Raw genomic sequence first — 25,316 nt, forward strand, 5'->3', positions numbered from 1 at the left:
TGTAGGCGAATGGCTTAAAATCAGAGGGTGGGCCCGACACGGGCGACACGTGTGAATGAGAACGTATCCAAAGTAGTGGCCAGGAATCGCCCTATCAAATACTCGAACTTCATTGGCTACATTTTCTCTCTTTTGATTTTGCGTTTCGCCCTTCGGGGGCTGTCGTTTTGGGGTTTGGTCGTCGGGTTCCTCGTGAGCTGTGTGGGCCCCACCAAGGCTTGTTTGGTGGCTTAGGTCGTTTAATGGGTCGCTTTCGAATGTGCCTGGCCTCGTGTCTGTATTTATCCATCAAGAAAAATCAACTCCATTCAAATTTCTAACTATGGTCAAACAAATAAAAACTTGAAAATTCAAAACATATAAGTTTCTCGTTTCGCAATGTTTGGTTACGTTGTGTTTGTGTTGTGTAACACCTAAATTTAGGGGAAATTGTTCCCTTGATTGGGTTTCGTGCATTGATTTACAAGTATTAGAGTAACCAATTCCATGTGTTCGGGTGTAAACAAATTAAATTGAGATGGATTTAAACTATTTTTTATTCAACTAAATTAGATTTGTTGAATTGACTTAGATTGGGTGAAAGAATTTTTTTTAAACAATTTAATTTGATTATAATCATTTTGAGTTAAGTTAATATCGAGGTTGAATCGCTCGCGACGAAGCTCAAAGTCGATCAGGTATTTACGCTCATCGATTGTCGCAATGTTCTGAGAAGGGAGATGCCTCTTCACCTCGCAGTGCGTCTTAGAGTTTAGGGTTTTTTGCTGAGATTCTCATGTGCGCCGGCATAGATTGGAGCTTCCAGAACGACAATGGGTGGAGCACGCTCCAAGAAGTCGTGTGCACGAGAGAGAAAGCCATCGTCGTCATCATCATGCACTACTACCAACCTCTCGCTTGGACCAAGTTGTGCTGAAGGCTCCCCCGCATCGTCGCTTCCGCCGCATGAATCTACGACTTCTACATGGAGATATCCTTCCATTTTGAAAGTTCCGTCATTTCCTTCCAACTTTCTTCGTCATAAAGGCGTTGTTGCAGTGGTCCATGGCGACGTCGTTCGCCGCGTTGACGTCTTTGGAGGGGAGCGGGGAGAGTAAGAGGTGGCGGTGTCACTGATGAGAATCACGATCATGACTTGGAATCACGAGCGTGATTCTCACGGACCTTTAACACGTCTATGAAATTTTGACAGAACTCACATTGAAATATTTTAAATAAATTGAGACTAAATTGAAACTAAAAATTAAAATAAGACTAAATTAAATTTTTTTAATATTATAAAGGACCAAATTAGGATTTTAGCCAATAAAAAAGAGTAATATATTTAAATTGATTTAATTGAAATTTTAACATATAATTCAAATTACAAATAATATTATAACAATCACAAATAATAAATCATAAATATTTTAAACAAATAAATATTGTGTCATTATTGTGTCATTAGCATAATAAATTTTGAATTACATGATAAGTGAAATTAAATTATTTTTTATGTTTCATGTCCTCTTCAATTGTAGTATTTTCTCTTGTATACATTGACTTTAAAGCAAATTTCAAAATAAATTCGTTTAAAGTTGTGTTGTATCGTGTAATATTTTTAATTTAATTTGATAATTTATTATAATTTGGATTGACTTGAGCTTATTGGATAATAAACTTTTTAACCTATTATACAATCTAATTATAATCATTTAACAAAAAATATTATGGATCTAACTTTATAAGTGAGTTGTATCCACTTACATCCTATTTCAACTTTTAAGTTTCACACATTAATTGGGATTGTTTTGCTTTATTAAAAAAATAAGAATTTTTATGGTGGACTTAATAGTGGAGATTTCCATTTACATAATTTTGTAGTTTTACAATTTTTAGATATCAGGAAAAAAAATCTCTGATTATTTTTTAAAGATATTATATTTTTTTTCATCCGCAATAATGTTTTCAAAAATAAATTGTTTGAAGGGGGAAACCATACTGTAAGTTCGAATTTGCATGTTTTTGTATGTACTTACAGAAAAGGACATAAAGGAAGGGCATCAGTTAATTGTACGAAATGCACACTTGTTGAAAGTTTCTCAAAGACTCAATAAAAAGTTTTTTTTTTTTTCTTCTTTTCATTCATATGAAAATTTATAACCATAATAATAAAAATGAATTTTAATGTATTTATCTCGACTCTTCTATCACTTGAAGAACCTTAATAGTGTGTTTTGATGAGAAATTTATATAGGGTAATTCATTTATTTGAAGAATTTCAAATTCTTTGAGGTGAAATGCTTTGTTTGGATGAGGAATTTACAAAGAATTTGAAATCCAAGCATTTGTGAAATTCCTTAAAATAGTAGAATTTCAAATTCTCCCAAAAATGGGAGAATTTGAAATTCCTCATATTTGTTTTTCTTATTTCATCTATATATTTTATCTTATCTCTTCATTCTTTTAATTATTGGATATTCAAAAATATTTTTAAAATTATTAAATATTATTTTATATTAATTTTTAAAATTATTAAATATTATCTAATATTAATTTTTAAAATTATTAAATATTTAAAAAAGGATTAATATTTATTTTTATAAAATTTAATTTAAAAATCTCAACATATAAATATATTTTTAAAATCAATTTTACTATGATAGAATCAAATTATCATATTCAATCTAACAATTTAAAATTTAAGAAATTTGAATTGACTCATCCAAACAAAATATTTAAAGAATGATAAAAATTGAAATCAAAGTAATTCAAATACCAAGAATTTAAAATTTCTTGAATTTTTAAAATTCCTCATCCAAACACACTATAATAGTTCAAAGAAAGCATTTGAAAGATTAATTTTCATTTATATTATCAGGATGGATTATATTTATTAGGAGGATTCGAGGGAAATAAACAAGGAAGCACGACTATGTTTTGTTCGTTTTCTGACATTGTTTATTTGTTTTGATTGTTAATCATAAATTATTTTTTATAAGGATATCGAAACATTATTAACTTTTGTACTGACTATTTTAAAATATATATATCTACAATAATTTAATTAATTAATAATATACAATTTTAGATGGTATGAAATTATCAAGATAAAATTAAAGTTAATTATTTATAACAAATTAATAGATGTAAAACTTTCACTGCATTGATTATTTTTTTTATTAAAAAAACCTAATTTATAATTACCATATTATTGATAACTTCCTATTAAAAAATCCCAAATTAATATGAACAATTTCTAAATGTGCAATCAATTTTATTTTATTTTTTTATCGTGTATGAATCAAAATGGGTACTAAAATTTTACAATAACTTACAAACACCATTCAATAACTAAGTTAGAATTAATTGTTTAATTTAGCCTTTGAATAAATATACGAAGTGGGTTTCCGCGTTCAATTTCAAATTGAAAATTCTTCCCCTACAAATTAAGATAAAATATTTTGAAAATTAAATACAAGTAATAGAAAAGAATTAAATTCCCTTGAGTCGTAAAAGGAATTGATTGATATCTTATTGTTCACTTACAAAATAAAAAAAATAGATTTTTTTTCTTAAGTATAAACAGGATCCCAAGTGGGAATCATATGTTCTACATATTACAGATTCATTGTCATTCTTTAATATCTAGTAACTTCTGCAAGTTGTGGGTACACAATTAACAAAAACAAATAAATAATGACAAAAGTATAAGGTAGATATGTCTTTTTAACGAGCCAACTTGCATGTAAACGGAATGCTGACAATATTTTCACAAACAATATGCGTGGTGGTAAGTTCTTCATATGTCTTGTCGACTTATCGGGTTGTACAGAAGAGTCAAAACCTTCTTTAAAGGAAATTACGAGTCGCGTGTGTTTGTAATGTCAAAATGGATAGATGTTTTCCAAAAACTCAAAATGGTATTATTATTTTTTTTTTAAAGAAAGTTTAGGTGATTAGGTTTTAAGGGTTCATCAGGGTTAAGTTAAGTCTTAAGGCTCTTTCTCTCTTGTTATATCTCTTCGTATTTTATCATTGTACTATTTCTTTCTTGTTGTCACATCTATCCATTTTTGTCGTCGGGCTCTTTCTCTCTTGTTAAATCTCTTCATGTTTTGTTGTCGCACTATTTCTTGCTCATCGCATCTTAGTGTATCTTGTCATCATGTTATTTCTCTCTTGTCGCACCTCTTCACGTTTTGTTATTGAGCTCTTTGTCTTTTGTCGCATCTCTTTGTGTTTTGATGACAGGCTCTTTCTTTCTCATTGCGTCTCTTCGCATTCTTTAACAACCTCTTTCCTTCTCGCTCTTGCATCCTCTTTTTGTAACCACCACATGTTGCATTTCACCACCACTACGTTTGATTCCAAACCACCACACTATCAATATTTAAACAATAATGATAGGAAAAAATAGACAAAATAAAAAATAATTTACTTGGACGTGTAAGAAGGAGGATCATGAAGAAAAAAAGACAAAACCAAAAACAAGAGTTTGGAATGCGAATTGCATTTTCGATCTAAAATTTTAAAACACTTTTATGTCGAGTATCATTTCATTTGTCATAGAAAGTTTCTTCTATGCCGGATGTCATTACACCCATCATATAAAGGTTGCGGTCAACTACAAAGTTGACCCTTTCCAACACATTTTATGACAGGTGTTGACTCATCTGACATAGAAAAAAATTATGACGGATGAGGCAATACCTGACATAAAAAGTCTTGTCATATTTACAACTTTGTCATCATGTCACTTTCTATATGTTATGTGGATTACACATGCCATAAAATCACCATTGTGACACCCTCTACCCCGCAATCGTAGATAAATTTAAACTTTTTAACACACACACACACATATAAATTAACCCAAACCCATGTATAAATAATCCAAGTGAAATCTCTAACATAAGGTAAAAAGTATCACATAACAAACTCTTAAACAAACTCCATACTAAGTGGAAACAAAAAACTAAACTTGAATCCTATCATAAGAATTAATAAAAACATTATTCTTAATCTAAGTCTCAATGTTACATGTCCTATCAGAACACTCCAAAAACAAGAATAATGCATCGTCACCGATATCATCAAGATCCTGATGAACATTACTTGTAACAACATACATATAGCCAAGACATGGAAACAAAAGGGAGTGAGAAAACTTCTCACTCTAGCTCATGACATAGAATAAAAGATAAATAGTCAAACGTAATCTATACATTATTAATACAATAACATGACAATAAAAATATTTATTATTCAATAACTTATATATCACCATCACACAATCACTCATTTATAACACATTGAATATAAATAATTTACATGCAAATATAGAATCAATGGACACAGACTCTTGATTTGCATGCATGTGGTACTAATCTCAAGATATGCACAGTAAATATAAAATAATTTGTTGATTTGCGTGCATATGATGCATGTCATACAAACTCTTTATATAATGAAAACACTACCTATATATATATACAAACACACACGCTCTCAATGATTTGCCACATATACAATTTGCCATGCTATAATTGTTATCAATGATACATACACTTTACCATATACACAATTTGCCAATAGGAATCAAGTATTTCATTCAAGCAAATATTCATGCTACACTCATCAACATTCGAATTACTCCTTACATCTCTTAGCTCTCATAAGGAACCATCTATTTATATATAGTCAGCGTCTGGTGGAAATCCATTTAAGCCTAATGTAACTCGTCAGAGAGCACTCATAGCTTTTGGGATGACTCAAACCCGTCGTGACTCGTATCACACCCAACGAGATAACAACAAGGACTCCCTTAGAATACCCACTCCCAACAAGCCTTAGCCCACGCTCGACGTGAGTGTCATAGAGACTCGTTGTCTCATTAGTGCCTAGTAAGGCATATCCCATGTCCAACACAAACAAAATAGGGAAAGAACCCTACTCTTGGGCATCCCAACACCTAGTGAGATGCAAGTGGCACTCGACACCATATCATACACCAGAAACTTGTAGAATCGCGATTTGCGAGCAACAAATCCAACACATACATTTATAATTTCAATCGATAAAACACTTTATTTTACTCATATAATACATTATAAGATACAAATTTCGTTCAATTACAACTTCCATTAATTATCCACATAATGATCATTCACTTGCATATTCTTAGGGTTCCGATAGGAACCCTTAGGGAACTCAATTCATACCAAAAAGGGCTCAATGCACGAAATTAATCATATATGATTACAATTCATATTAATCTAAGAGCAATAGAATCACATGGGGAAACAACAAATGAGAACAAAAAACAATTAGAATTTCCCACTTCATACAACGCATGCAACATACAGAGGTTGGGGGTCAACCTTACTACCCCATCATATACCCTACGTCTTAGAGCGAGGATTCTCACTCTTCCCTTACCTCTATCAACAAACAACAAAGAATGTGGGTGATGATCTCCTCTTGTCCCCTCTCATCTCGGTTCTTTAAAGTGTAAAAGAAAAAATGAGAAAGCATGATCAGAAATCTGACACATCTCTCTTTTTAATATTAAACCTAACTTAACATCCCTCTAACCCATCCATGGTTACTTAACCTTGATTACAAATCTCTTTCCTTCACTTAATAATAACAATAATAATAATAAAAAAAAATAATAAACATTATATTAAAATATAATCCTCATATAATTTAATCAAAACAAATATACAAAATAAAATTTCAACTTTAAAATGCTTTATAACATCAACCCTTTAAATTTTATAATAAAGTATATATTATTAATCTAATTATGAAAATGTAACATGTTACAACTGTCATAAAAAGCTCTTTTTACACTAGTATTTTTTTTAATTTATTTAGAAAAATAATTAATTGAAATATCAAATAGTTAAACCTTTATCTATACTAGTAGAAAGGTAAAAATGAAAAAAGAAATTATAAGAATTATATATTTGTAGAATAATTTAAGAAGTTATAAGGGTAAAAGTTATTTTCTTTATTTATTATAAAAGAATAGAGGATTATGGATAATAAAAATTGATTCATTCAATTTTTTTTAAAGAATTATTTCACTATATTTGCAATTTTTTTCATTCTCTTATTCACATAAACAACTGAAGAATATTATCATAATAATTATATTATTATTAATTATAAAGTAAAGAAAATATTATATGAATTTAATGATAATGTATTAATAGTATAAAATTTTTGCACTATCTACACCCAATCACAAATCATGTTAAATATAACTTTTAAGTAATTTTTTTTAAAAGTCAATAAATTTATTATACATTTTTTTAATTAGATAACCATGTAAAAAAATTATATTGTTGGTGCATAGACTATATTTTCATATTATCAAATATTATATTAATAGAAAATCATACCTCCATTTAAGTATATATATTACCTATGTTCTTATAGATAAGAAACAAATGAATATCTAATTTTTCATAATATAAAATGTTGAACCAAAAATAATTTTATACATTTAATACTCTAGTTTTGATAATAACTAAATTGTTAAGTCAAAAGACGATTTTGGATCCATCAAGCTTTCAAGTTTTAATGATGACAAACAAGATATTTTTTTAAAGGAATTTTTTTTTCTAAAATACAAATAAGACAAAGCATAAGACGCAAACCTGTAGATAGATGATGTGTCATCAGACGAAGCATGCAATCTTACTTCATAAAGTCTTAAATGCATATCATTTATCATGAGTAATGACTACTTAGTACATGACAAACTGGTTCCTTAACACATCGAACAAAGAAAACTTATTGGAACTCATACATTTGTTAAAGTAAACGAAGTCATGTTGTGCACAAAAAACAAGGATAGGTGGATCCCTAAACTTATGGAGAAAGTTAGTAAATGTTGATGCAGAACTTGCTCTTTGTTGACACACCATAGTAAGTCCATTTGGTATCCTAAAGATGATAAGTACCCTCCTTGATAATATAAGAAGTGAAAATTTGGTGAAATATAACTAATGCAACCATACAATGCTTCAACGAACACTTCTCATCTCAAGGGACCCATAATGAAGACAAACAAAGGAAATTTGTGAGGAACCCTCAAAGTTTCACAATGGTCATCTTCATCCAAGTTATTATATAAAGAACATTAAGATCAGAAAGAAAAGAATTTTTCTCGAAAATAAAAACTCTTGTACAAGTTATTATTCATTCTTTTTATAAAGATATTGTTCTTAATTGGTTGTATCACACCTTGTCTATAAGATGAAACAACATTTGTAAGATTTTACCTAGATATAACTATTGTTATAGGGTTGAACCTAAACATGCTTGTTAGTAAGAGAATACTTGGTTGAGTCTGGATAGACTTGTCTATAAAAGAATATTCATTTGAGCTTGGATAGGCTTGATTATAAAAGAATACTTGGTGTTGAAGTTTGGAGAGGCTTTGTATTGAAAGAATACTTGGATAGATTGCTTGAAGAGAGAATTCAAAGAACACTTAGGTTTAAGCTAGAAGTGGCTTGTTAAAAGAATACTAATTTAGACTAAAGAATATTTCATTAATTGATACTGATTGGTAAAAGAAATAAAAACTATGTGAAAGAAAGATAAAGTTCTCTTTGGAACTTTTTCAAACACTTAAAAGGCAGTTTGGATAAAAATTAATGTTTGAATTAGACTTTATCGAACCTCACTCTCATGCATTTAAAACACTCAAATCTTCTAGCATATTTAATGTTAATATCAACCCACTAGTTTACTCAAACCCTAATTCCTTAGAAGAAAGAGCATAAGTTCCCTTATTAAGCATCAATTCCTTGAATACTTAATAAACAAACTTGCATTAAAAGAAAAGGGCTTAAGACAACTAATGGGTCAAGTTCTATTATGAAGTTAGCGAAAATACACACAGAAGGGGTGGGTTGAATGTGTGTGTGTGTTCGAAGGAAGATTTTTCAAAATTGTTTCGTAAAGATACTCTTTTTTTATTTTAATAAAAGAATATTCAAGCACTGTTGAAAACTTGTGCAAGCTTGTCTAACTAGAAAGCTTTTTGCGTCCAATAAAACTGATCGTCTGCTTCAAGAAACAAGTTGAGTAAATATGTTTTTCGTCTGAAAGGATTTATTGTCCAAAAAAAAATGTTTCTTCAAAAATAGTGGACAAGTGTGTTTTCGTCTAACAGTTTGTTGAAATGAAAGTATATGAAAGACGAAGTTTTTAAATAAGTAGTGTTTGAGAAATAGAAAAAGGTATGCACTAATTTTTATACTTGTTCACTCAATCTGAGCTACGTCCAATCTCCTTCAACTAAAGGGTTTCACTAATCACAGAGGATTACAAGTATTCTCAACCACTTCTGGCTCGTCAACCTCACTTGTCGACGCTAGTATTCTTAACCACTTCTGGTTCTCCAAGTATTCTTGACCACTTTTGGCCCGCTAGCTTCACTCACTAGGGCTAGTATTCTCAAACCACTTCTGGTTCACAAGTATTCTTTCAACTAGCCTCTTTAGGCTTTACAACAAATAAAGGTGTTGAGTGTGTTTGCAACTCTCACAGAGAGGATAGGATAGTTTCTACACTCACTAAGGTGCGTAAACTTATTTTTACAGGAATAAGTGTCTGAGTGTTTTTGTTTACTCTCGTAGAGAGGATAGACTATTAGAAACACTCACTAAGATAAGCTATCTTAGTTTTTACACAGATATACAGGAAATGCTTTGAGAAGAAATGTAGCTTATGCTTTTTTCGCTTTCTTTTTCTTATTGCATGTTTTCTCTACTTCTCTGTTCTCTACCTCTTCTTCTTCTTTACCTTGATACTTATAGCCAGTTGATAAATCTGCCCGTTGTTTGAATTCAAATTTTCCCGTTGGAGCGTAGCTTCATGTCGTTGCAGATGGAGGCTTGTTCATAGCTATGTAAATCTTTTCATTTAATGCAATTGATCTTGCATTAAATATTTGCTTGTATATGTGAAGTCCTTCTGTGTAGTTGATTATTTCAATGTCTGACTTCAATCATGATCTAGGCATATTTGTACTTTTCTCATCAGTTTAGCTGCTGAGGTGTTGTCTTTCTTTGAAAAGCAGGTGTCCTTTTTCTAACACATGCAACCTTGACTTGTGAATCCAAGCTTTCCTATTTTTTCTTCTTTCTGTATTCAGGTTTGATGTCCTTTTGTGTTTCTTGTATGATTTCACTCAGTGTGATTAGTGGACTTCAGACGTGCTTCATTATTTTTCGATTGTGTCTGGATACACATTTTAGTTTTAGTTCTTCGTCTGGTCTTAACTACCCTTTACGTCTGGTAGTGATGACTTCGTCTGCTTGTTTGTTAGGCTTTATCTGATGATTTTGCAAATCCATGTTGTTGTTTAGCCAACTTTCGTCCCGTTCTTGACTTAGTCTCATATGTTGCCTATTTTGGTCTTACATCTGATCCCTTAGACTTCTGCTGATAGATTCGTCTTATCTTGTTTTTTACTTAGGTCTGGATCAACCCTAGTCTTGATACTAGCTTTGCTATCGTCTGATGTCTTGTTCAATTTGATTATGCTTGATCATACTTTGTCCTTCATTTTTGCCTGAACTTATTGTTATCCATCCGAAACACTAATGCACATGTTAGGAATAATAATATGTATTATATTTGTCATATTCAAAACCTCGGTGGGAATTGCGAATGCGCTAAGTCTGACTTAACATATTCCTATTATACCGCCTAGCTCAGATAAATTGAGTCGAGCTCACATTAGGCTCAGACTGACTAAACTACCTAGTTAGTTTGTCACATTAAATCTAAAACATAACTAATAAGAGAAACCCTCATACCATACCTCCTAGAATCTTGGAACACATTAAAGGTCAGTACATCAATAGTCCATTGAATATCACGCATAATCACAAAAGCATATAAATAGATATCGTGCAAGATTATCTCCTACAGTCAAGAAACACTGTAAACTACATTTATATATGGGGAACCAGGTATCGTTCTACCATAATTTCATCTTTACCCTAATCTCATTCTTAAACTAAACACCCTTCTAACATGAGCATTATAGTGTCTTTATAGGCACCTTTTTACATCGCGAATATTAGAGCAACTAGGACATCGTCTCCATTGTAGGAGCACTTGCAAATTTTGGTAATAAAACCTACATGTTAGAAAGAAAAAAAATGGCTCATCCAAGATGGGGTGAATTGGATTTTACAAAAATTCTTTCTAAATTTTCTTGGATAAAAAACTTTTCTAAAGTTTTCCAATAAGTATATTGATTCACAAATATATGTAAGATGTTGTGTTGAGACCACTTATTAATGCAAGTTCAGATTCTAATTTCTATATGCAATGTTTATGAAACATATCACATTATTAAGCATATAATCAAAATTTCAAGAATGAAAAGACAAGTGTATGGATAGAGAAAAATGCACAACAAATTTAATTGGTTTATTTACATCCACTTGTGACCTACATCCAGTACCCAATCAACTCGATTGAGATTTCTCCTAATCCTTAATGTTATAAGATTTAAAATCACAATACCACATGCAATTTACTCTTAACTATTAAAGAAACTACTTCATGCACCCCGCAATAAGCATTTTCTTTTAGCACCCTACTATAAGACTTTTTTCTTTCTTAATTTCTTGAGAAAACTACTCAAGAAATCTATCTACTATACACAAAAAGATTAAGGAACGATTTCACCTGTAGTACAAAACAAATCAGAATAGGTGAATCAAACCAAAATTGCTTAGCCAATATCTTCAAGTAGATGATGATGGCAATTCACCTTGATTCATGCTTGAGGTTCCCACAAAGGGGTTCAAACCTCTTTTCAGAAAAAGACTTTTCTAGAGCTCACTCAAAAGTGTATTTTTACAAAGTTTCTAATCTCTCCAATTTATGAGAACGAAAGCCAATATATAAGGTTTTTGATAGAAATAATCGATTATTAATTTTTATGAATAATTGATTATTTTTTTTGTAAATTTGGGAATCCACCAAGAATAATTTGACTGATTATTTTGGGCGACAATCGATTATTCCAAAAATTTGTTTCTAAAATAATAAATTATTTTGATGGATAATTGATTATTATAACAAAGTTTCTCAAGTTATTGAAAAACAAAGCAAATAATCAATCATTAATAATGATAATCGATTATTTTATGTGAAAACTTAATATTTCAATTTTTTATACCAATCTTTTTTTCAAATTATTTTTAAACCTTACTATCATCATAAATCATGAATCTAAATGAAGAATTAAAGCTAAGTAAATTTAACCACAAAGCAAAAACGCACGCAATAAAGCAAAACAAACACCAAATTACAATTTACACTTTTATCTTTCAAGACTCTATATCCTACATATTTGCAATCATCAAAACACTTAATATCTTCATCTTGAGTTTGATCAACACTACATACAAGCATCATTAGGTATTTTATTCCAATTCAAGATTATAATAGATATTTTCCAATATCTAATGAATCAAATATTAAGTTATGATTGATCACTCCATAAAAAGCATTAAGAGTAGAAACAAAATACGAACATTGAAATGGAAAGACATAAATATATATAATCAGTACAACTTACATGAAAATTTGATTGGTTACATCCAACTTCAAAAAGGATGAAGTTAGCTCCTCATTGTCACAAAGAGCACAAAAAAATAAAATAAGGTGATTCATGGAAGATTAAGAGCCAAGAAGAAGCTTCAAAGTGGTGAAGGAAGCCCTATAAGCACTTCAAAGACCCCTAAACTTGTCCTAAGATTGAATGATCCCAAAACCCTTAAGAAAGAGGGATAAAATGAACCAAAAAGTGCTATGTAATAAAAATGGCACCCAAAACAGGCCAACCCACGTCATGCATATGTATATGAATAAACAAGAGACCCTTTCTACCAAGGTCACGTTGGGAGTGAGTAGACTAGTGTCTGGTGCAAGCGAGACAGAGGCTCTCTTCAAAGATTGCTTAGGCATGAGTAGAATGATGCCCGATACTAGAGAGATAGAGGCTCTTTACCAAGATAGTGCTGGATGTGAGTAGAGTGGCGCTTAGTGTTGTAGAATTTTCAAGAAGAACTTCTTTGGATCTTTCTTTTTCACTTCCATATGTCATTTCTTACTTGTCTTGCTCCAAATTCATTTTTTTGATCAAACAGACAAAAAAATGGGGATTGGTGGTATAATTAAGTAATGGTAAACATATTCCAATTAATTATAAGAAATCATTAAAAGAAGACTAAACTAGTTAAAAGATAAAGGAAAATTTATTTTGTCAATGTAAAATGACTAATAATTATAAGTAAAAGTTAACATTATAAGTAACACTTAGTAAAAATATGCTAGTCAACATCTACGTCCAACATCCAATGCATGTTACAAGTGTCTACGTCTTTTAAGTATTCAAAAGTCCAATGCTTGTAGAACATTTATGTTCCCTCAAACAACATATTCAAATGTTCAAAACACAACAAAAAATCTATAAATTAGAGGCTAATTGTAGAGACAAAAAATATTCAGTCTTTATAAAATTGATTTAGCAACTACTTTGATGGAAACCTTCTAGAGAATCCAAATAGTCATGGATTTTCCTTCAAGTTCTTTCCTAAACCTTTGGCTTATTGACACTTCTCAAGCTTCTTCAAGGCCTATAAAGGAGGTAGAAGCCTCAGGTTTCACCTCAGGAGGAGAAGAACACTCTTCAAGTGATGTCACTCCTTGGAAGAAGATGAACCACTTCAATCTTCACACTTTTTAGTAAGAGGATAAGAGAATTGGAACCAAATCAAAGAGATTTTAAGACTTTAGGAAGAGAGAATTCAGAGGAATAAACTCGACAACTCTCAAATATATCATCTAAAGTGTTTACAAAATGGAAAAATTACAATATATACAGTGTAGTTGGCTTGTGGTGCAAGCTAGACTAACCATGGTCAAGTGGAACCATGGTTAGCTATCTTGTACTTAAGCTAACCAACTCTAGTTACCTTCCTAGAAACTTTTGGAGCAAGCTAAGCTAATCCTAGTTTAGAAATAATCTAGGTTAACTTAAATTAGCTTCATCTAACTAACCTAATGATTACTTTTAACTATTTTGTTGCGATGTCACTTTTAAGGCTATGTGACTTATTTTAAAAAACTTTGATGGCTTCCTCACCAAGTTTGGACGTCCAATCTTAGTGGATTTAAAATTTTTTTGGGCCATCCAAGCCCAAATAAGTCCATGGTCTACTCTATTTACACCTCCCCTAAACTACTATTTACACCCTTAAGTAAAAACAATACAAGGACAAAATTGCCTACACTACTTGACCCAAAATACAAGGTCAAATGAAGTAAAAGTCTCCAAGCAACATACCCTCAAATCTTAAGGGTATGACCTACAAAGAAAGATAAAGTTACAAAGGCAAAAATAAGCCTATACAAGTATCTACTATATACAAGGTATAAGAACTCAAACTATACAAGGCATGCACAATGAAGTTAGCGGAAAAACACACAGAAGGGGGGTTGAATATATGTGTGTTAGTACAAAGGAATTTTAGAAACATTTTCGCAAGAGTAATGCTCTTCGTCTAATGCACTTTTGAATGTCAGATGGTTACACAGAATTTGGTTAACATAATGTCATTGCTTTTGAAGAATTCATCGTCTACTGAGAAAAATGTTTTATAATGATAATTATTGAAGTTCTAACATTTTCCTTTTCAAGATAGTTTCATTTAAGGATAAGCAGAAAATGAAACTTCTAGTATAATATGTTTGTTAAACAAAATTTGCGTCTTCGTCTGAAAAATGGTTTTAATGAGAATTATACAGTAGACGAAGTTTTCAACAAGATTTGTCAATTAAGAAGTGTTCGCGTCTGAAGAATAAGTAAAACAGTGCAATCATTTTTATACTAGTTCGCTCAATCTAAGCTACGTCCAGTCTCCTTCAACTGAAGGGTTTCACTAGATATGAAATGAAGTACACAAGTATTGTTGACCACTTCTAGCCCGTTGACTTCACTCATCAACACTAGTATCTTCTTCTCAGCCTCTTCAGGCTAGCAGTGAGTATTATGAACCACCCAGGTTAGAACCACTCCTGGTCCAAGTATTCTCGACCACTCCTGGACTGAGTATTCTTAACCACTCCTGGCCCGCCAGCTTCACTCACCAGCGCTAGTATTCTTACACCATTTCTGGTCCAAGTATTCTCGACCACTTCTGGCCCGTCGGCTTCACTCACCAACGCTAGTATTCTTACACCACTTCTGGTCCAAGTATTCTCGACCACTTCTGGCCCATCGACTTCACTCACCAACGCCAGTATTCTTAAACCACTTCTAGTTCCCCAAGTATTCTCGACCGCTCCTGGCCCTTCGGCTTCACTCACCAACACTAGTATTCTTAAACCACCTCTGGTTCCCCAAGTATTCTCGACTACTCTTGGCCCGTCGACTTCACTTACCAACGCTAGTATTTTCTTATTAGCCACTTCTGGCTAGCAGTGAGTATTCTTTGACAAGCCCCTCTAGGCTTTACAAGTATTCTTTCTCTAGCCTCTTCAGGTTTTACTACATTTGCTGAGTAGGTTGGGTTTGAGTGTTTACATAACTCTCACAAAGAGGATTGGGAATTTCTACACTCATTAAGGTTTGCTACCTTAGTCTTACAAAGACTCGTGTTTGAGTGTTTGGATTACTCTCATGGAAAGGATACATAGGTGTACAACACTCACTAAGGTTTTGTTCATAACTAACATTTTGAACACCTTAGTTTACAGAGATAAAACTACAATATTATATTGTACATACGACTATAAGTGCTCATTCTGGTCTCTTTATTTCTTGGGCTTGATATCACTATTTCTTGATTAGGTAAAAGTCAACCTCTCAAGGTTTGATGTTGAGGCTTATGTATAGTCTTGATATATAGTCTTGTGAAATCTACCCATTACAATTGTCCGTTGAAGCAAATATAGTCGTTCACGACCAATTTGATCTTCTCATTTAATGTTCAGATTCGCGCATTAAATGTTGCTTCCTGTTTATAGACAGTGCGTGAAGTTTTCCTGCTCAGTTGGTAGCTATATCTATGTGTAGCAGAGTCCTAGGAAACTTCTGTCCTTTTTCTGATCCTATAGCTGTGGAGCTTTTGTCCTTGCCTGAAAAAAGGATGTACTTTTTCTGACATATGCATGATTTATCGTTTGAGCATACTCTTCTTTTTTCTTCTTTTCTTCTAATAATTCAAATGTCTTTGTGTGTTCTTTTGTGAGTGCAGATGATGTTCAAGATTTCTTTTTGAACCATGATTACTCAGATGATTGTGTGTCGTTCTTCGTCTGTGTCTGATAATCAACATGTAGTATAATGTCTTGACCTTCGTCTGATCATTATTTTGACTTTTCTTCTGTCTTGGTCAACCTTGTATATGATCAAGCTTTCCATTGTCTTCCGTCTGATTTTTTATGTGCTTGTGTTGCCTTTCCGTCTTGTACCATCTGATGCTTATGCCTCTTCATCATTTTACATGTTCTTATGTTTTTATGAAACACTAACTCACTTGTTAGAGATAACAACATATATTATATTTATCTCACTCAAAATCTTTTTGGGAATGTCTTCATCTGACTTAACACACAATAGAGACTAAAAAGAGGAATCGTACTTAATGCTCATATGGAGTATAGGTCTAAGAACCACCTCTTCATTAGAAGCCTCCTCTAGCCTCTTAACCATGGACCTTGTTAAAGGTCCAATGGCCTTTAAGTGTGAGCTTCTTATAGATCAACCTTCACCCTTCTTGATCTTATCTATTTTAAAGGAAACCTTGGGAAGTAGATTTCCATCATACTTTAAAGACTAAAATGAATCAATCTCTTAATCCATCTCTAAGGATCATTATATGATATTTTTACTAATTTAGAAACTGATATTTTGGTGTCTAATTATAATATAATTAGGGACCACTTTTCATGATTTATAGGTTGATATTTTGGTCTTTACTTGAAATATAACTAAGGATTGATTTTTTAGTTGATTTGAAATTGTTTTGGCATGCCTAAGGGTCTCATATTGCTTAGGAGTAGAGGTCAAGGATCATTTATAAACACTCTTTCTCCTTAACCCATTAAGACACCTTTTCAAAAGACAAAAATGTGATGATTCAACGAGCACTAAAGTGGACAATATCTCGGACACAATGACTTTAACAATGTCCACCGACTTATGGTTGGAATATTGGAGCCAGAAGGAAGGCTCATGCCATTCTTTCCCCTTATCCTTGACTGGGAGACTTGTTCTGATATATCTAAAAGTCTCACATTGCTTAAGGGTTGAGACCAAAGGTCATTTATAAACATATACATGAACGACCACAAGCATATCTCCTCGCCCATGTATACACGTTTGCCCTCAGTGCAAGGTTGCACTGCAAACAAATGAGAATCACCAGGAGTAGACAAAACACACTTTTTAAGTAACAACACCACTACCACCTTTGTATCTAAACGACTCTCATACTAGTCCAAATCACTCTTCACCTATTCATAGCCATTGAGATCCAACGAACCCTTACCTTTTTATCATCACCTACCTCTTCTGATTGTGAGTCTGCAACTTCCTCAGCTCTAATAGAAATCGATTCCTTGACCACCACTTATTACATAGTGTCACCAGTACTCACCCCTACACCATCCACCCTCGACATACAACCTTGAACGACAACATTCTCACCCTCCCTTGGCAACCTCGTCACCGTGTCAAAATAATCACTATCATCAAATGACAATAATAAACGCCTATATATATTATCAAGATTCATTGACACTAGGTTTAAGTATAAAAAATTACACAAAATCTAATATTTTCGATAAATTTTGATGCAAACTTAATTGATATAATAGTTAAATTATGTGTTATTATACTCACGGTTAGGGTTGGGAGAATGTAATGACTCACCCACGAACTCGACCTTCCTAAGCCAACCAAATCACATTTTTTAGTTGAGTCATATCGGGTTGAGTTGGGTAATTTTTTTTATTAATCAATTATATTTGGGTTGGGTAACAAGTCATAATGTTTGCTTGTTTAGGATATTTGTGATTATTGTAATTTTGTTTGTATTTTGAATCATGTATTGAAATTTGATTGAAGTATCCTTTTTTAATGTTTTTTTATTTGTTTCATTTTTTAAAATATATTTGTTTTTTAATTGCTCAACCCGATAACTTAACTTAACCCAACCCCTTTTTAGTTATATTAGGTTGGGTTGCCTAGAAAAAGGTTCACAAACCTAACCAAACCTAATTAAGTTTAATTAGGTTGGGTACAAAATAGTCCAAACCCGAAGCAACCTATTTATACCCGTACTTAAGATTACATATATCAAATTTCATAGTATTCCAAAATTATTTAGTAATTCATCAAATTATTTTATTTTAATGTATAATATGATATTTAAAATATGTGTAAATATTCATTGTTGGATAACATATATAAAAAAGTTCAAATTATGTAAAATTTGATATACATAATTTTGAGTATAATGTCACATAATTTAACAATTGGATTGATTAAATTTGCATTATACAAAAAAATATTGAAAGTATAAGATATTTGGTATAATATTCAAATATCCGTGTGTGAGTGTGTTCATGAATATGTGTAGGTGCATGTGTGTGTGAGAAAGAATCAAATTATATATCGATATAACTTTTATCAATTATTACATTGTTCAATAATTTTGAATCAAGTGCTATTATCTCAAAACACACAGTTAGATTCAAGATCAAAAGTTTCTTTTACCTAAATTTTACATACAAATTGTATATTAATTCAAAATTATTAGATGCCTCATTCATATAGATTAAAACTGACATAATATATACTTTTAAAAATATACAAAAAAAAAAACAAAAATAATTTGACTATCTTCTTAATATTATTCAATAATAAAAAAGCTATATACACATTTAAATAATAATTAATAAAAATCATATCTTCTTCAAATGTATATAAATAATGAACTTAAAATGAAAAGAAGGAAGCACATTGAAATTGAAGGTTGGTGAAGACCGAAGAAAAGTTTGGTTGCTTATGTTAGAAAAGCAAAAAAATCTGTTTACATATAAAAAACAAAATAAAATAATAAAAAAATAACATAAATTTGGTAGACAACACCTATGTATACACATTGAAAGTGACGTAGATATATATGAGCTTGTGGTGGTGAGCAAAGGCACATGCTTAAGAAAGGTGCAAGTTATGGCAGAAAAGTCTTAACAATTTATGTGTGACATATTTGAAGAGATAGGAAAGCAGCAATGATAAGGAGAGGTAGAGAAAGGTCATAGCAAGATAATATTTTAGATTAATTTTCTGTCACCACATCAACCGACTTCTACTGAGTTTCCCTTATCAGATAAATTAAATAACTAACTTGAACATCAAACTTGTTCCAAAGGTCTTAAAGTTTTAAGAGAGAAAAGAAAGATGTCTAATGAGTAGTTGGTCTTTTGTAAAGTGTTAAGTTCTAACTTTTCATTCAAAGAGATATTCAGATTCGGTATTTAATTATAATCTGAAAAATATAACAGTAAGTGAAGAAGGAAATCATAAAAATGAATAAAATATTATTATGTAAAATATGTTTTAATTTTTTTTTAAAATTTCTTAAGTTTGATTTTAATTCCTAAAAAAAAAATTATTTTGTTCTAAATGTAGTATTTTTATCCTTAAAATATTTTAGACAATATTTTATAATTATTTTTAAATGTTATGTATAATGTTTATCAAAAGTTATACATTTTTAAATTAGAGTGATTAAAATAATTTTCAAAGTTTTATGAGGTTAAAATTAAATATAATTTTTTTTAGAGAATTTAAAAATATATTTGTCTTTATAAGTTTTAAATATTAAATATACAGTGTGCTAAATATTCAGGAAAAATCAAAATTTTGTCACTTCTAATAATTTTATATAGCTATAGGGACAAATCTACCTTGGTGGAAGCAAGGGCAAATGCCTCCACTAAATTTTTTTTATATCAATTATTTTTTATATACATATTATAATAAAAATATATATTGATCATGTTAAAAATTAAGTACTCCATTACCTTTTGTGTTTTATGTTGTAAAAAAATAAAGTTAAAATTAATATATTATTTTTAAAGTATATTTTTTTTTAAAAAAAATGCATTTGAGTGTAGTTTGTTAACTTAATTTTTCTTAAAAATAAATAGATATAAATTATCAAATGTTTGTTAACATACATTCTCTTCTTTTTAGAAAGGAGTATGTTAACAAGTTATAACTGTAATATTTTTTAAAATACATTTAGATGTAACTTGTTAGCTTTCTCCTTTTTAAAAAAATAAGCAGTTGTAAATTAGTAAATTCACATGTGTGCTCGCGTGTGTCATATTAATTATAGTTTAATAAACTTAGTTAAAAGATGATAGCTTATCCAAATTCATATTATACTTTTTTTAAAAAGACAAAATTTTAATATGAGAAATGAATGGTCAAATGATGATTTTATTACTTGTATAAAAAAATAATTTTGAAGATGTTGAAAATAAAAAAAAAAAATAACTCAATATTTTTAGAATATGAAATCTTATAGAAAATAATTAAAATGTGTATTTTTTATTCTAAAAATACAAAATTATATGTTTATTATTACAAATTTGTATATGAATAATGTCTCTACAACTTGAAATTTTTAAATTCGTGACTGTATAGTTGGAAGATTATTTCTTGTTAAAAAATATTCGTCATCTGTTTAAAAAAAATTACTTAAATAAAGGATATCTATAGGTAAAAAATAAAATAAATCAAAATAAATTTAAGTGAAAAAATTTCTTTGCAATGTCTTTTCATGATTCCCTTTAGACTGTGTTTGTTATGCAAGAGATAGTGAAGAAATAGCAAGGAGAACCAAGAAATACATGCGAAGAAACCGTGGTTTTTTTTTTTTTTTTTTTTTTTAATGGGAAGAAACAAAAGAAAAATAAAACTAGCCTCTAGAAAATTATTATAATGGTTTGGTATATATAAAAATTTTCAGCAAAATATTTTTAAAATATGAATTTCACACCTTTTTATTTCTTTCTAAATCAGCAAAATAATAAACAGTTTACGTTTAAATTACTTTTATATTCAAACAAAACATACTCACATTTAAATAAAAATATTACTCATATATTTATTTATTCAAATAAATAAACTTTTATTTAAATATATTTTTTTATCTAAAAATATAAACTTAATTCTATTTAAATAGAAATATTCGAATAAACATAATTCTTTCAAATAGAATTACGTATATCATTCTATTGAAACGTAATTGTATTGGACAGAATTACGTTTGTTAGAATAAAATTATATTTATTTAAATAAAATTAAATTTTATTTATTTATTTTAAATAATTATTTAATTTTTTTAATTTATTATTTTAATTAATTTTAATTTAAAAATATTACTTTTAAATTATTTATTTATTTTATTTTAAAATATTAATGATTTATATAATTTTCTATTTAAATGATTAAAATAAAGATTAATTAATAAAATTTTATCTAATTAAAAATAAATAATATTATATCTTATTTATTTTTAATTTATTTCACTTCAATTAAATAATTAAATTTTTATTTTTTTTTACTTATTTTCACTCACTTATTTCTTTTTCTTCTTTTTTTCTCTATGCTATTTTTCGTTTACTTTTTTCCTCAACTAAACAAAGGGTTAATTATTTATAGAAAACAAATTTTAAATTCTAGAAATTGTACTTTGTCATTATCGTGTCATGAATATCACACTTTTAAGGAATTTTTTATTCTTTTATAATGTGATGTGGGACATTTTATCATGTGAGTTTTGATTGTGTCATTTAGTAAAAGTTCATTAGAAAAGACTTTTTCCAAATTCAATAGAAATTAATATATCACTAAAAAAGCTCCCAAAAATATTAAGTTTTTGTTTTGGTTGTGAATAGAGTCATGGTAATTTCTCCAACTTGTATTATATGTGTAAGAATGAATCTTTTCTGCATATATAATATATGATTTAGAGTTTAGGATTTATATATATATATATAAGTTTATACATTTATTTTAAATATTTCTTAATATTTAAAGAATTCATATAAATTAATATATCTAAATAATAAAATAAATAAAAAATTACAATAAATTTATTTGATTTATTACATTATAAATCTTAAATTTACTATGTAATTATAATAATTCTTTCAACAAATTTATTATATAATAAACACTAAATTATATATAAAATAAATTTGTTACATAATAAATCACAATAACACAAATAACTTAGATAAATTTAATATTAAAAATAATAAATACAAATTGAATAGGTTAATGGATAAATTTGTTTGAACTCATCATTTGACTTAACAAATTAGGCAGATGAATTAAACAGACTAATAAATTAAGATACCTAATTCAACCCACTAATTTTTACTAGTCATAATCCACTTTAGCATCACCCATAGCAAACCAAAGGAAAAAATGTGATGTGGATCAAAATTCTCATGTCTTTTGTTTGGTTGTTTCGTGGGCCTGGAGAGCCTCTAACGCAAGTTATTCAAAGTGAGATTCCCACTCTTTAATATCACACGTCAAGCACAAAATTATCTCATACATGTAATTAACACTCAATTTTTCTCGGATAAAAAAATGTGTTAAAAAATATATTCAAATATTAAAGGAAAAAATAAATAAAAAAGACAATAAAATCACATCATTAACTGTGAATACCACATTTTGTTTCTTCTTCTCTTCATGTCTTTTAACTGCTAACTTTATTTGTTTATTTAATATTTTTGTTATTTATATTTTTCTTTTTCTTTTCTCAAATTCATATTGATTTTTTTATTTATGAAAACAAGCTCCGGATTATTGTTTTACCTTTTTTCTCTAACTATTCTTTTATTATACTTTTAAATTATTTTTGTTGATTTTTTTTTATTTATCTACTTATTCTTTATTTATAGATAAGACTAGGGATGGCAACAGGGCAGGTTGGGTACGAGTTTCATGATACCCGTTCCCGTTCCCGCGAGTAAAACTTATTCTCGTCCTCGTACCCGCACCCACCGGGTATATGATTTTTATCCTTATTCTCGTCCCTGTCAAGTATCGGGTATACCCGTACTAGTACCTGTACCCATTAATTTTTTTTTATTTTATAAAAATATATGATATTTTTAAATTTTTTTTATTATATTATAATTATAATTAGTATCTCATATTATAATAAATAATTACACATAAAAAATATTAAAATTCTTTAATATAATTAAATTGAAAGTGGATATTAAATTAAAAATGGAAACACGGACGGGTATGGGTACATGTACGGGGCGAGTAAGTACATACTCATTCCCGATTTAATATATCGGATTTTACCCGTACCCGTACCCAGTCAAACCGGGTATTCCCCGTCAAAGTCGAAACGGGTTCAGGTATTACCTACGAGTACGAATATATTTGTCATCCCTAGATAAAACCATACAAATTATCTTTCTTTTTCATTTCCTTTATTTTTTTTTTCCTTTCTTTGCTCCCTTTCTTTCTTTCGTTCCATTCTGACTGTTTTCTTACACATCTATACATCTAATTAAGAGAAAGACGATACAGAAAAAGACAAAAACAAAAGCTGGATTAGAAAAAGAAAAAAAAAAAAAAACAACTTTGTGATTAGATTAGCCCCTCTACAAGTTCGGCACTTCTTTTACTCAAGTCGTTAATTGTAGCGTGCAAGCAACCTTGCACACAATGTTTGGTCCATTAGCCAAAAGAAATGAAGCAGGAAAGCTCATACACAATTGGAAAAAAAAAAAAAAAAAAACAATGAATTAAGGGTTCTATAAGTAGCTTTATTTCATTGTGCCTATGTATTCTTCTTCTGCTTTGAGTGAAGAAATTAGGAGCTGTTAGTTTGAGAGGTTCTAGGCTTGTATGATTGTTAGTTTCTGCCAGGAATTCTTTCCTTGTGTTATGTGATATATAAAATATGCAGAATAAAAATTAATTACAGTTTCTTAAGTATAATTAGTTTTGTTCTCAAATTAGAATTAAAGATTTACTTTGATATTATGTACTTATTTTAATGTAAATTTCATTAATATATATTTACATATAGTATCAAAATAAATCTTTAATTTTGATTGGAGATCACTATCCATTACATCTAAAAATTTGTATTTAAGTTTTGTCTAAGTGTTTATACATACTACAATACAACAAAAACAAAATACAGCAACTTCAATATATATAGTTCCTCAACAGGTACCAGTTTTTATTCAAGAATTTCTATGAAAAACAAAAATTGGTGAATAAAACTAGAGGTTAATATATAAGTTAATTAACAATTATCTATTCTCTAATTGTTTTCATGGTGTATAATAGTGTCTATGTTTTCTTCTTCTTCTTTGTTTTGTAGGCTTTATATATGTGTATGTAGAGAACTGTAGACATGGAGAATTCAAAGATTGAGAATTTACTCAATTTAGACTTTCATATGATGAATTTCTAAATAGGTTTAGATGACTAGGAGATGAAATTTTGTAATTTGATTTTGGGGTGTTTTAGTTTTAAGATAATTTTAGGGAGATAATTTGATAAGGATTTAAATCCAAAAAAATAGATAATCTTGTACCACTTTGATGATCCATATGCCAAAATTAGTATTTTATTAATTGGTTTATTCTTGCTTTCAAATATTGGTTAGGAGATATTTACACTTTACACAAGGAAGTCATTATAAGATACATAGAGTTATATAATAATTGATCTATAAAAGTCTGCTAATGAAAGGGATCTATATGAATATAGTATAATTGTATTGTTCATTCTTTATATCAATGTCTCATTTTAGTCTATGTTGTAAAATTTTGGTCATTTTAGACATCATCATGTAATTAAGTCTTCGCTCATCACTTATTTGCTTTTCTAAAGATTTATAACTTTTAATTTTAAAAACAAAAATTTATTATATTGTTCATAATATTTGGATGAATCACGTTAAATGCACATTTTCATTTTCATGCCTTTTCAATTTTTTTGAATGATCATGATAAGTTGTTTAAACTTAAGATATCAAATTTGTATGTTTTTTTTCTTTTTTGAATGATCATCGATAACTTGTTTAAACTTCAAGGACTAAATACTCAATTTTCATCCAATGAGTAAAATTGTTTTAATCTTTTCAAAGTCTTTATTTTTTTGTTTTTCTTTTACAGTTTAATCTTTTCAAAGTTAGAATTTGGAAAAATGT

General features: G+C 29.4%; 1 long non-coding RNA gene across 1 annotated transcript; it reads right to left on the minus strand.

Annotated features, from left to right (window-relative positions):
• Positions 1–4,159: 4,159 nt before the first annotated feature.
• On the minus strand, positions 4,160–6,564 carry LOC145952594 (uncharacterized). The gene is made up of 2 exons (XR_014430073.1): positions 6,421–6,564; positions 4,160–4,337 (listed from the first exon to the last, which is right to left on the minus strand). It is a non-coding gene; the product is annotated as an uncharacterized LOC145952594 (long non-coding RNA).
• Positions 6,565–25,316: the final 18,752 nt, after the last annotated feature.

The sequence above is a fragment of the Cajanus cajan genome, chromosome 10 (genome assembly GCF_000230855.2).
Source record: "Cajanus cajan strain Asha chromosome 10, NIPB_CcT2T_4, whole genome shotgun sequence".
Lineage (NCBI taxonomy): Eukaryota > Viridiplantae > Streptophyta > Magnoliopsida > Fabales > Fabaceae > Cajanus > Cajanus cajan.